The sequence below is a fragment of the Rousettus aegyptiacus genome, unplaced genomic scaffold, assembly GCF_014176215.1.
Source record: "Rousettus aegyptiacus isolate mRouAeg1 unplaced genomic scaffold, mRouAeg1.p scaffold_m13_p_15, whole genome shotgun sequence".
Lineage (NCBI taxonomy): Eukaryota > Metazoa > Chordata > Mammalia > Chiroptera > Pteropodidae > Rousettus > Rousettus aegyptiacus.
This window is the reverse complement of record NW_023416290.1, coordinates 30,978,876-30,993,613: the sequence shown is the minus strand read 5'-3', so window position 1 is coordinate 30,993,613 and position 14,738 is coordinate 30,978,876. Positions and strand designations below refer to the sequence as shown.

At 37.1% G+C, this 14,738-nt stretch overlaps 1 protein-coding gene and 1 pseudogene across 2 annotated transcripts in view; both read right to left on the bottom strand.

Moving 5' to 3' along the window:
• Window positions 1-14,738, bottom strand: part of CPQ (carboxypeptidase Q) — a 433,138-nt gene that overhangs the window by 252,565 nt on the left and 165,835 nt on the right. The window lies entirely within an intron of this gene.
• LOC118612170 lies at window positions 3,289-3,407 on the bottom strand (annotated as a pseudogene).

Genomic DNA, 14,738 nt, shown 5'->3' with positions numbered 1-14,738 from the left:
TCTGAATATTATGAGCTGTTCCTGGTAGGCAAATATTCCTACTAAGAACAACAATAAAAGTCCAATAAATTATAAAAATCATATATTTAAAGGTATTAGAGAGTTACTGAAGCAAAGAGAACTAAACAAAATAAAACACTTTGTTTAGTTTTCAGAGATGACTTAAGTATATATATGCATGAGGAGACATTTGCCATTCCTGAATTAGTTCACTGTAGAGAGTTCTAAAGGAAAGAATCAGAATAAGCCCAAGCAGAGGCCAGCTGCTGGGACAGAAAAACAAGCAGATCCTCTGGCAGCTGTTTAGACAGACTTCAGTGACAAATATGGAGATTTGAGGGACCTTGACCACAGAGTTAGTTTCTCCATCAAGTTATTTGTCAAGTTCTGAAGTTACACAGGACATATAACTAAAGAGTTAAGCCAAAATCTCTTAAAAGCAGACCAGATATTCTGCATTCTCGCAATGCTAAGGATTCAAAGACATACTAGGCTTTTATTTGAAAGCCCTGGAAGGCCAGGCTCCAGAAATAGGGAGAACATAGTCTGAGTCTTAACGAAATTGTAACCTGTCCTGACGTAACTTAGTCTGTGACTGAGGTGATCCGTCCCTCAACTTGATTTGTCTAGCAGAGGAAAGGTAAATCTTTGAATCGTCTATAGCTTTTTAAAACAAAGTCTGGCATGCAAACAAAAATTATTAGGCATACAAAGAGTTAGAAAAACATAAATGACAATGAAGAGAAAAAAATAAATAAAAGCAATGAATTAGTGCTATATGTACTCATGTAAAAATATTTCTAAACTGAGTTTTTACAAAAAAACCCCACAAAACTACACATTTATGTAACATACATACACACATACTCACACACATACATGCCTACCAATGCATGAAAAGAAAGTCTAGAAGAAAATACACCACTCACAGATGATCATATCTAAGGATACCAGATGGAATACACTGGTAGGGGGTAGTCAAGGGAAATATATATCTGCATTATTCAAATCTTCTTAATTTTTAAATTAATTCATTCTCAAAACCAGTTAACGAGTTTAGTCACCTTGGAAGTAAAGAGATACACACAGCTTTCTGCATCACAGGAAAGCAGGCACTGATTACAACAGCTAGGAAATTAGTGAGCCAGCAACCTATTTGCCTTGATAGGAGAGCAGGAAAGAAGCCAGTAGGAGTAGAGGGAGTGGGAGAGCATCATACCCGGCAGTGGTGATTTTAGCTATATCTATTGTGTTAATACTGTTTGGCACTAGTGATTTTCATTTGGGTGGAAAAAGGAGTAACATTCAGGATATTTGAAACTGCTATGCAATGAGCTCAGAAGTTAAGCAAGGAATTGGAAACAAAGGTTAAACTCAAAGTAGGTAGAATATTATCTGAAAAAAGTAAACACAGACACACATATGTTAAGGCCTAGCAAATGTCAGGCAAAACTAACAGTCCAAGAGGTACATTCAAAATTAGAAGCTGGGGGAAAGTGTGTAGAAGGACCCCTATTCAGGCCTAGATTCCCCCCTAAGGTATTAATTTCTCCATCCTCTGTGTTTTCATAAGACTTCTATTTTTCTTATTAAACTTAGGACATTTTTCCTTGAAATGCAGTCTTCATGTCCACATCTTCTCTGCACTCAACACCAAGGCCCCAGAGGACAGACCTTAGGTCAAACGGATCTGAGCATCCCGTCTCACTCCCAGCAGAGTGTCCATACATGGCACGTGCTCTATACTTGTTTATGATCTAAGCCAAATCAAGAGATTTCTGACTATAGTACTTATCAATAAGCAATAAAATAGACATTCATATTGCAAGGCACCATTAATTGAAACAATCACTTCTGAATTATGAATTGAATATCTACTGTCTGCTTAGCATTATGCTAAACTCAGTTTTTCACAATATAAGAATTGTCATGATTCATCTTTTCCCTGTCTGCCTTTCTAATCAGCTTGCTTTCCCTTTCCTCCTAAAGGCGTTAAATGAATCAGCAATCTTGAGTTATGGGGACACAGAAACAAGAAAAGTATGCAAAGAATGTGAATCTTAAGGAACGGTTTCTGGGAAGCATATAATAAATATATATTGACTACTTGATGACCAGGAAGTCTGTTCTGGCTAAAATGTATACAATACTTTATAAAAAGACAACTGGAAAATGCTGTGCAACCAAAGCATTACACACTCACTCCAGTTAGGGACAATTTTTCATTTTTCATCTTGATAGCTGATCAACAAACAACCCAGTGAAAAATTTCCCCTGCTTGTGCATCCCTATCCGTGGAAAAGACTGCATAAGGGCAAGCAAAACGCTTTTGAAAATCTTCTGTTCAAAGCAGATGCTGTGGAAGAAATGACTTTAGACAAGGAGGTTTAAATATGTTCCTTAAGAAGAGGAGGAGGCGGTGTTTTTCTTTTTTTGTTATTTAATAAACATGCAGATGCTCCTCAGATCCCTCTGGGTGCTGCTTTTTGGCACTCCATGTTTACTGCTTTCAGTTTATTTAACTTACTTACTTTCTTACTTACTTACTTATTTTTACAGTTTTGTAACCCATTCTTTTTAAAAGAAATTTTAAATTTTTCGATTACAGTTGACATTCATTATACTCCTCCTACAGATTTACTTTTTTCCCTAGTGATCTTGAGATATTATTTGATGCTAAATTTTCAGCAAGGCTGTATATAGCTGGGTAAATCCATAAGTGGGTGGCACAGGCCTGTTAACAAAGCTAGCAGTTAAATTACAAGCCTGTCCAGACAGAGGCCGATGGGTCTAGGCAACCCAAACCCACATGAGAAAGGAGGGCCTTGGCCAATTGCCGTAGCCAGTCACATTGCACAGATAACAAAACAGGTACCTAAGGCTCACCAGAAACCAGGCATAGCTTCTGAGCAAGACCATCCCACTTGTATTTCCTGGATGCATACCATCTTCTTAGCACTATACGAAGAATATAGGGCTCAGTTCTTGCTTTCCTGGAAGTTATGATCTAGTGAATACATGTGAAGTAACAGGACAACTAGAGATGCTTTCTTAACTACCCTATTTCAATACAGCAATTATCAAAATCTGAAACAATTTCATTTACATGTTTATTGTCTATGTCTTCCACCAGAAGTCAGGCTAACATGTTTGTAGACATTGCTTCTGTCTTGTTCTCAGCCTTAGGATAGGTCTGGTCCATACAAAGTACTCAGTAATTATATTTGCATTCATTCAAGGTACCAAACACTGGGGTTTTGTTGTTGTTGTTGTTTGTTTGTTTTTTAATGGCCACAGCACCTGGTATTCCGAGGTGGTCCCCCATCCAAGTACTAACCAGGTCCGACCCTGCTTAGCTTCCGAGATCAGACAAGATCGCGCACGTTCAGCAGGGCATGGCTGTAGGCCCAAACACTGTTTTAGATACTGAGGATAAGGCTGTTGCTCAGTATGTGATAAGGTTCCTTCTCTCACTATACCTATAGCATGATGAGAGAAGACAGACAGCAAAAACTATATACATAAATAGGCAAGATGATATCAAATGAAAATAAGTGCCATTAAGAAAATAAAACCTAGCAGTCACTCTTGAATCCTTTTTGTCCCTCACCTCTAGTATCTAATTCATTTGCAAGTCCTGAAAGTTTTGTCTATAAAACAGCCAAATCTGACCACTGCACACCATCTTCGCTGCTACTACCATAATCCAGCTATCAAAATTTCTGACCTGGATCCTTGCAACAGCCTTCTAAATATCTGGTCTTCTTAATTCCATCCTTGTCCCCAACAATCTACATCCAGCAGTCTTATCCAGCAGTCAGTGATTTTCTAAAGCATAAATCTGATTGTATCACCCATTTCTATTAGGGTAAAATGCACGCCCCAAACCAGGGCTTATATGACCTTTCACAAAGATGTGGCTAAGCCGACCTCTCCGCCAGCCACTTCCTACTGCTTCCCCTTGCTCTCTCTGTTCTAGCCACACTGGCATCTGCTCAGTGTCTAAAACAGGTCAAATGGTTTTCCCTCCTGAGTTTTTGCGCTAGTCCTTACCTCTGCCCAAAAGGTTCTTCCCCAGATCTCTGTATACTTTGCCATCAACCATGGGATACCTAATATGAAGCACATGTATTGTTTAGTACAAAATTAAATAATAAAGAAAAGTGTGTGTTGTTTACACAATTTGGTACTTTTCTCTTCATTCGCAATAAAACTTTTCCATGAATAAGTCTCAGTGCTGAATTACCAATAGCATCATATCTTCCAAAACACATAAATTCAGAGCCAAAGCTTACAGGCTGGAAAAATAAAGGTTCTCATGTGAACCAAATATTGACCAAAAAAAAAAAAAAATCAATGCCTAGCATTAAAACCATCTGTTCTGTTTGTGTACCTAAAACATCAACTTGTATTGCTTTTTCAGGTCTGTTAAGTGACCGGTAACAGCACAGTGCAAGGTTGAAGGAAAGAATTTCACTGCAAACATAAGCAAACAGCAAATGTCACATGAATTACCAGTGTTCAGAGAAGAAATTCCGCCTGTCTCTATTAAAGGTTGATCTCTCTCTTCCTGTTCATGGGGGATGTTAAAGATATAATGATTCATAGATTTGGGCCTGCCACAGTGCCCTGGCCTTGAATTTTAGAATGTTTTACATGGAATGAAAAAAATTTCACCTTCCACTAAATACCTTCCCATGACATTTTTGTCAATAGATTCTCTCTCCAGCAAGTGAGAGCCAACAAAACCAATCAGACTGTGTGGCAAATGAAGAAGAACTTTTAAGGACACTTCAGTCGTATCTTGGCAAGAACTGCCAAATGTTAGCCAAGATTGGAGACTGTCCAAAATGTGAAATTTTTTGCAGCTTATGTAACAGAACTATTTATTAAACAACTAGCAGGGCTCATCACTGAAGTTTCTTCAAATATGTGCCCAAAAGGGTCTGGGAAGCATCAGTGATAATAAGCATAAGTAATAGTAAGTACTGGCTATATTTTTGGGGGGATGTAGACATCTTATGTTGAGTCGCTATCAACTGTTTTTCTTGACAACTTCCAAGAAGAACTTCATTTGTATTTCAATATTTTCATTTGGGCCAACCATGAACAAATAAGAATGGTGGGAGGGTGGGGGGAGAGACAAACAGGCCACCTGGAACGTGAGCTGGATGCCTGATAAGAGTTTCTTCAGTCGTGCCATCTGGTGTGTACTGGCACTTGTCATCAAAATTACTGTTCTCCTGAAAAAAAATTTAGTTGTCTCCAGGTAGTTCACTTAAATATGCTCGTAGTGCCTGACACCTGGCAAAAGAAGAGTGAAAGATTTCTCTCTTTCAATTCAGAGCCCTGAATTGAAGGAGAGAAAGAGGGAGGGAGGGCGGGAGGGAGAGAGAGAGAGAGAGGAGGGCGGGGGGGGGGGGGGGAGAGAGAAGAGAGAAGAGAGGGAGGCCGGGGGTGGGGGTGGGGGTGTAGAAAGAGAGAAGAGAGAAAGGGGGGTGGGGAGAGAGAGAGAGAGATGGGCAGGATCTGGAAGAGGGCAAGAAGATGGCATATGTGCTAAGCAGAAGAAACTCTTTTTTTGAGATTCAGTGTCTTTTAATCTTTACCTATAAATCTAATGCCAGAAGGTAGGAAAAGAAGGAAAAGCAATACTTCTAATCACATTTGCTAAGCAAATATGATTGAATACATGAAGTATGAAAATAGTACAAACTATATGCACTCTAACTTAGTGTCAATTTTGTCTGTTTGTTGTGTACAGTGTTTTCTTTTGTTTGTAGTTAAGAAAGAAATAGCAGTGGAGAAATCTAGTCTGCTCTTGACAGCATGACCAATGCTCTTTTCCCATCCCAGCTGGGACAGGATGCAGTAATAAGCAAGGGCAAGTGGAGGAGCGATTTTATTAATTAAGTCTTGATAAGGAGGTTAGCATATCTGAGATCTGTTTTTTCCTCCCTAGGTCCTGGGGAGCTGCAAATATGGGCAAAAGAAGTGCCAATAATGGATCGAAGCTGCTACAGGACAAATCTCTGGAAGGAGAGATATCATAAATAGTTGCCGGGAGGGTACTTCCTGTGCCTCTGCCTTTCAAGTTGGAGGGTATCAGGAAATCTAATTTAATACCTGTTATTTGCCACAGAAAGGTACTGAATAAAGATAAGGAGGGAGGGGACAAGAGGGAAGATGAGGAAACAAGAGGGACTCACAGAAAAACAACCAAAGATGTCCTTCAAAGCAAAGGGCTCAAATTTGTAGAGGTCTCTTCAAATCTGTCCAGCATTGCGACATGGGTGTTAGTGTGTTTGGTGGCAGTTTCATCCTTTCATTTCCTCAACCTGGTCTCAGTTGGTACACACTGTTTTGGTCTCTCTACAAGCTTTACTAAAATGCTCTTATAAAAACCCTTATCTGTGAATATTTTTTATTTCAAGTTTAGTTATCAAAAAAGCTTTCTCAAAATATCCTAGGATACAATCTTGATCAGGTTACTCAAATGTAAAATGTGTCTAAAGCTCCTTACCTCCCAAGGCTCTTGTAAAGATTCAATTGAGATATTTATAAAGTACCCAATACTTAAAAGCTGGTGAATATATATTAGCTCTTTTCTCTTCCTCTCTTTGAATTGATTAGGAGGTTCCTAAAACTTATAGCTGAAAAATTCAGATCAGGAAAGGACAGTATGTAGGCATATATCCATAAACTTAAGTTTTCTCAGAGAAATCAATACAATTAAAGATAAAAATTGATGTAACATCACAGTGCCTCTTGGGGGTATTTATAAACATCAGGATCCCTTTAAAAAATTATTCCAATGGAATAGTATTTTAAATATGCCATGGTGTTATGGATACAGCTGGTACTAAGCAACATAAGGCATGTAAGCAATAAAGATTTATTTCACAGCTTCCTTCCTTTGCAGGAAAAGAGATGACATTTTGTTGGCCTTGCATCCCTGGAGATTAAAAACCAAGCCCCAGAGGAAGGCCAGGCAGCTGACATGTAGGCTCCTTCCCTGCTAAGAGAAAAAAAGCACAAGGCTTGTCGAAAGTGTACCTCTTCACAAGATGAGTTTCCATTTCTTGTGATAGTGTTCATGACATGGTTCACTCTGCTAAAAGTCCTATCCAAATGAGTAAAGAAACATTATTATGTGGCATTTTAGAAATGTATTGAGTATTCTAACTTAAAAATATCAATTTTGGGGGGAAGGGTCCATTGAAACTGGGAGGCTAAATGTAGTCTGATAGAGATTTACTCATGAGACTTGAGAGAAAAGAAACTTGGTATCAGGTGCTAAAAGACATGTGTCTTCGTTCTGCTATTAACTAGTTGAGAAACCATCAGCCCCAAATTCCTCATCTATAAAATGAAGGTATGGAGCAGATGTTCTCTAAGGGCTCACCTAGCTCTAAAGTTTTTGAAATCTAGGTTTTAAAAGGAAAAGGAAGTAGAAATAAGAAGAAGCTTTTTATAAAGAAGTCCAAGTCTCAGGCCACCGAAAACTGAAAAGCCCATAAAAACATGTATAGAAATGATGGAGAGAATGAGGATGAAGATGAGGATGGGTTTTCAGCTAACATCTTCAGGTGTCTCATTAGTAGCCCAGCACTTGTCCCTGTACTTTACAGGTATTAACTAATTTAATCCACTCTGACTTCTTTTTGTCATACTTCCCACCATACTTTTTGTCATACTTCCCATTTAGCTGAGGATTCAGCTAAGAAGAAATTGATTTGGGGATATATTAGTTTGGGTTTATGCAGATGTATTTATGTGATTCTCAGTCCTCATTTCCGTCCTGGTACAGGAATGGCTCCCAGGACTACTGGTGTCATAATACAAAGGGATAGGGCCAGAGGCCATATTGTGCGAAGAATGAATCCTGCAATTCCTAGCAATGAAAGTATGAAGACAGTGGTAGAATCGAAAGCAAGTCATTAAAAAATTCTTCCAATTATCAGATGTGTAAAACTGTGATTAAAGGATTCAATTCCCATCGATGTCTACTTAAAAATGGAAGTTCTCTTCTGTCAAGAATAGACTCAATAATTCAGAGTATCCCATTATGTATACAACTTCTAATTTTATATTTTATTTTTATTTTTGCGAATTTCATACAAAATGAACTTTATCAGAAACCATGTGTAAGGCACAAACCTGTAGTTGTACTACAAATAGCAAATGCCCCTATGTATGAAGTCACACGTTTTGTCTCAGCATAATGGATCGCATGTCAGCATACATAACATGTCTTGTCGTAACCAAGCATGGGAATATCAGACAAAAGACATACAAAACCACTAGCCAAGGCTGGTTACCCCTTCACAACCACTTTATGGAGAGAAAGAGATGTGCTTTGAGTATTTATGATGAAGTCTCTTAGATTATTTAATAATTCAAATAATAAAGAGTAAGTCATCTTAGGAAAAAAATGAAATTTCTTATTGATTTGATACAAAATACTGACAAATATAAAGGTAAAATAAAGTCGTAAAATGCCACTATAAAAAAGATACAGGCAACAAAGTTCAAATGCTGTCACTATATAAGAAACATATAATGTCTTGAAATCTTAAAGCTCATATGTGAAACTTTATAGCATCTTTCCAAAATTTGACAGTCCTAAAAATATATATATATTGCTATTCCCAATAAAAAGCTGTAAAGCTGAAATAAACTTTTCCAAACTATCAAATATGAAAACTAAATTTCTATCAACATGCTAGAGAAAAGATTGAATTATCTTTTTAGTCTCTTTACAAAATATAACTCTAAAACACTGTCATATAAAGAATAATCAGAGTATGCAAGAAAAAATGTAGACAAAATATAAAAGTTTGACAAATAGCTATTTAATAAAAGTATATTTTTCTGTATTTTATAATGGTATTTGGCCACTTTTAAAATTTTAATTTGTTATAATTTCTTTGCTATTCTAAGTAAATACATGTGTATTTGTAACTTTGTATTCATTTTCTTAAAGAGTCATCAAAATTATATAAGTACCCAGTCCTACAAAACTTGGGTCTTCCCTTGGCCCAGAATATAAGACTCTTAATAAATGTTTATGGAATGAATAAAATTTGAAAATGTCAAAAATCAGATTCTTCTCCTAGATGTCAAATTGATTTATAGAGCTGCAACCAGTGCAGAAATAGACGTTCATTGAGCTATTAAACTATTACCATTGACTCACAAGCCAAGGCTGGGGTCAACACTGCGGAAGTTGGAGCAGGTGAATAATTTAGTTTTCTATGCTACAACATAGAAACTACATAAACTGCCCCTGCAAAGAAACATCCTTGAAGGCCTCTGTAAACACACACTGAGACACATTTCTCCTGGGAAGGACTCTTTGAAAACACACTCCTCAGCATCAACGCTGCATAGCAAAAAAGAAAAAAAGAAATGAAAAAGAAATCTGGAGAAACTCAGAAGCAGTTGCTGGATTTGAGAATTTTGCTCATTTATTTTAACAATTAATAGCAATTATTTATGGGGTAAAGGGCCTTCATTGCATATGGTATACATTGGTAATGGTAAACTCTAAAAATAACTTCAGGAGTTACTATTCCAAAGCTCATGCTGTTAATGAAAAAGTTCGAGAAAATGGTATTGATTACACCATGCTAATTAGTTGACATACCTGGGATATTTTGGATTCCTTGGGATTTAAAAAAAAAAAGTGAATTCCTTTAAATGCTTCACATATGCAAGCTTATTGTAAAATAGCATGATGCTTAATAAGCACTTTGAAATTTTTGATGCTTTATCAAAACCAATGTGACAGTAATGATTTTTAATATGCATACTTTTAAAAATTCATGAAATAATAATAAGGGAAGAATAAAAATGTGCCAGTTAATAAATGTAATAGGAAAAATTGAATTAGGAAAAAAAAAAAAACTTGCAACCAGCAATATAATGATTGATTCAGGTAAAGATCAACAACACATGCTAAATTTTCACTGGGTGAAATTTTATTGGGGAAAATATGATTCACAAAGTCTCAAAGCATCTTGCAATAATTATAAAGTATTTCCCCTACAAAGGAGAAAAGGTACCTTTCTAATGAAGAAATCCAGAGATACTGCCTTTAAAAAAGCCATCAATCTTAGCCTCGTTAATAAGGAAAACTGATATTATTTACTTCCTTGTGTAATACAATAGGAGGGACACAGTGTTATCCATACAGTATTCTTTCCCAAAGTATTTAATCTAATTTAATAATAAGGAAATAAGAACTCCAAACTGAGGGACATTGTGCAAAACACTGCCCTGTATTCTTCAAAAATGTTGGTGTAATAAAATGTTAAAAATGTCTAGGGAACAATTCCAGATTAAAGCAGACTAAAGATACATGACAATTAAATGTAATATATATCTTTGATCGGATTCTGAAATTTAAAAAAAGCAGGGACATTATTAAGAGAGGAAGACAATTAGGGAAATCTGAGTATGGATGAACTTTACATTACATTATATTTATAAAACTGCTAAATTTCATAAGTATGAGAATGTTATTGCATTATATTAGAAAAGGTCCTTGTTCTTATGAAATACATGCTAATGTATTTATGGGTAAAGTGTCTTCATGGCTATACCTACCTTACTTTCATAAGATTCAAAAAAGGGAGTGGGGGAGGAGGAGGGGAGAGGGAGGGGAAAGGAAAGGGGATGGGAGACTGAAAGAGGGAGCGGGAGGGAGAGGGAGAGAGAGAGAAAGGCAGAGGCAGAGGGAGAGGGAGTGACTGGGAGAAAATAATTGCAAAACGTGTAGCTGACAATGAACTTGTATCTAGAGTATATGAAGAATTCCTACTACTCAATAATTTTAAAACAATCCAATTACAAAATGGTCAAAGATTTGAGCTGACTCTTCACAAATGACCAATCAGTACATGAAAGCCTGCTCAATATCATTAGTCATCAGGGAAGTGCAAATCAGCACTTCAATGAGATATAAACATACACCCACCAGAATGGCTAAAATTAAAAAGACTGACACCACCACATTTTAGTGAGAATGTGGAGCAGCATGAACTCACACACATGTCTGGTGGCAATGTAAAACGGTATCACCTCTCTAGAAAAAGTTAGGCAATTTCTTACAAAGAGTATGTGAGTCATTTAATATTCTTTCAATTTTACCATAGATTGATATTTTTTAAAAAAGTTTGGAAAAAAAATCTGTCATGCTTTAGAATGTGGTTTCAGAAAATAGATATGATTCAGTACATATCTGTTTATAGCTGGTTCTCTATTCCTTTGACCTTAGATGATTTTTTAAAAATAGTTATTCATTCAACAAATATCTCTTGAGTACCTATTGTGTGCCTTGAAATCTCCTATGTACTGAGAATATAGTGTTGTACAGGAAAGACACGGTCCAGCCTTCATGAATTTATATTCTCATAGAGAGATACATACTAAACAGGTAGATAAAAAGGTGGGTAGATAGGAGGATGTTACCGACTATTATGAGGACTCTGAGCATACAGAGGAGGTGCTAGGTAAGAGAATTTGAGGGAGAGTTCTACTCAAGACAGTCAGGAAATGCCTTTCACAAAAAAAAAAAACCTTTCAGTTGAGATCTGAAGATTCAAAAGGAGTCAGCACACAATTCTGGGGAAACATTTTTCCAGACACAGGGGTTAGTGAGTACAAAGGCCCTGAGGTGGAAAATAGCTTGGATAGTGTTTAAAACAGAATGCTTGCTCCATGTTGGTCAACTGGCCACTGATCACTGCCTGAGTCACCACATCTTTGGCATGAGATGCAAAACATTATCAAGCATCCAATGTAAGGCAAGAGAGGGTGGAAAAGACAAGAAAGAGTTTTAAGCCAAAGACTGGGGGAGACTACTGAGGGAGTGGGTTTCTGAAACCAGGAGATAAACAGAACCAAGGTCTCTAGAGCCCACACTGAGGAGAGTTCTGGAGCTGCTGCTTTTTAAGACAGGTTAGTTCATATCAACCTACCTGCTTAGTCCTATCATTATCTAATGATGATAATGACAGTAATGAACATGATCAAAGTCAGATGTCAGCTTTAATTCACTGGTTGCTTCCTGTGTGTCAGGTTCTATGGCTAGTGCTTGATCTCATTTAATTCTCTCGACAACTCAGTGAGATAAATGGTATTCTCACCATGTCACCAATGAGGAAACAAAAGTACACAGGGTCACACAGCTTCTAAGTGGCAGAGCCTGCATTTGATCCATGTCTGTCTGCTTCCAAATTCCACTCTCCATATTGTTACCTTTATAAGTCTCCAAATCTTCCTATAGTACCTTCTGGCTGATATTTTCTCCAGGGGGATAAAGAAGCCAAAGGGTCATTTGGATGCAAGAAAACTTTAGCAAGTGTTATCTTTAGCTTTGATGAGAGAGGGAGAAAGAAAACAAAAGCACGTGCAAAAGACTGACTTGAGGTTACTCAGGATTATTTTGGTTCATATGCTACATTAGACATTTCTCAAAGGGCACTGCATAAGCAAACAACATTGTCATAATCCTGAAACTTGAATTCAAAATGCATTAATTTCTTTTTACCAAGAGAAATTCAGAAAAACATGCCACAGTGATATGATTCTTAAGCTTTTGCTTTCGATAATCGGAAAGCTGGAAAATAGAAGGTGAACATTTATATACATTTTTAAATTATGAATGCAAAATAGCAGCCAAGAACAAATTTTTATATCAAGGTTATAAGCAGATGAAAAATGACAGTCAGTACTAGGAAAGCAAACAGATCATTAATTATAGCAGCCTCACAAAGCACCATGGTAATATACAGTCTGCAACACCTTACCAAAATTTACATAACTATATAGTTTCCTCTCAGATTCCAGAGATTCTATTTTTGATAAGCAGCACTTCAAAACGTTAGTCATCTCATCTATACTATTATTCAACTTCTATGAATATAAGACAGTAACACTTTGAATTCACATGTTATCAAACCAGAGGCTACCTCTAAATTTTTTATCCATTCATTCCAGCATGACTGTGTGCCAGGCACTGTGCACAATCGGAAGGACAATGAAATAAATAAGATACAGAGCATGTCTCAAGGAGAACTTCCAATCCAGAGAGAGAAACAGGCTAGTAAACATATAACCCCAAGAGGATTTGGGCAAACTAAAGGGACAAAGATCAAAATGGCAATATATTGTTAGGGGTTGTCTCCCAACCAGATAAATGTAACTACAATAGTGATGTTAAATAAAGTGGTTCTTTCTCTGTCTTCCTTCCCTCTTCTTTCTCCTTCCCTCCCTCCTTCATTCCTCTTTTACTCAACACATATATCATTAGTTATGAGTTCGCAAAACTATGTAATAATAGCACTTTACATGAATGTAACACTTACTATGTGTCAGGAAATAACATCTCATTTAATCCTCACAAAACACCAGGAAGAAAACACAATTATTTCCCCCACTGTATAGAAGAGACTGAAGCAGAGAGTGTACGTAGTTTGCTAACGTCACACATCTGGAACTGTTGTTGAACAAAGACCTAGGCACTGCAACTCCAGAATTGGGACTCTGGAGTACACTGCCTGAAATCTACTCAGTGTGCGGTGGTACACCTGTTACACTACCTGAAGCAACAATAAGAATTCAGTGATTAAAGAACATTTTGGAGTTTCTAACAAAGGCTATCTAAACAAATAATCTGCCTCTCAAAAAAAAACAGAAGGAAGAGAAAGAAAAGGACCATGAGAAGAAAAACTGCAACATTCAGTGTTCGTCTTCTCTGGTTTCCCCCTTTGGGAGCACAGTAGCCCTCCACCTGCATAAATGATGAAAATTGGCATTCTGCTTGATCACTGTGCAGCTGTTAGGAGAATCAGAGTGAATCCAGCAAAAACAAAATAAGGAAGGAAAAGAGCCTACTAATCGAGGCTAGCCCAGTTGCACCATTTTGAGTCACTGTGGATTTCTCCTTATTTTGCAATCACTGGCAAGCACATGTCCCCCTACATGCAACAATATTTCAAAACAATTTAAATCAAGCTTGATAACTGATTATGCTAAGGTCACACGGAAGAACCAAACCACCAGGACATCAAAATTCCCGGACAGTCTAAGAGTGAAGTAGCAGCATTAATTTTCTCCCATTAAATAACAATGGGAGGGAGACAGCTTTTTTGCTCTCTGAGAACTGGCTTTCAAAAATCATTCAAAATAGACCTCTTAAGACATTTCATCTCTGCTATAGATGTTTTAAGCTGGCCCTCTGATTACAAAAATGCTCATGTTAAATCTCATCAAGATGCTTTCTTGAGATGAAGAATGTTTTATAAATCGCAATATCTTTAATCAGAGCCTTCTTTGAAGCTATTTAACGCTATGGCATAGCCCAACCAGTGCTTCAATTATGTCATTTATCGACTTTGTATTAATTATCATTACAGGGATTGATTTGTGTGCTTTTTCACGGCGCTCTCACCAGATGGTATAACATTCTCCCTCTCTGACAATCCATAAACATCACCTGGATTCACTCATCTCGCTCTGCAGCTGAATGCTTAATCAGATCTTAGTCATCTTCACACTGGATTGCTCTTCTTCTCCTCTTTACTATACTCTCTCAATATGGTATATAAGGGCCAAGTAATAGAAAACATAAACCAGTAGTATTTACAAAGCCAAGTTCTATCAACAACTGATTCCCACCTCAATGAACTCTTACCCAGGGTGGTGATGCAATCTTCACAGTGCAGTGAAGG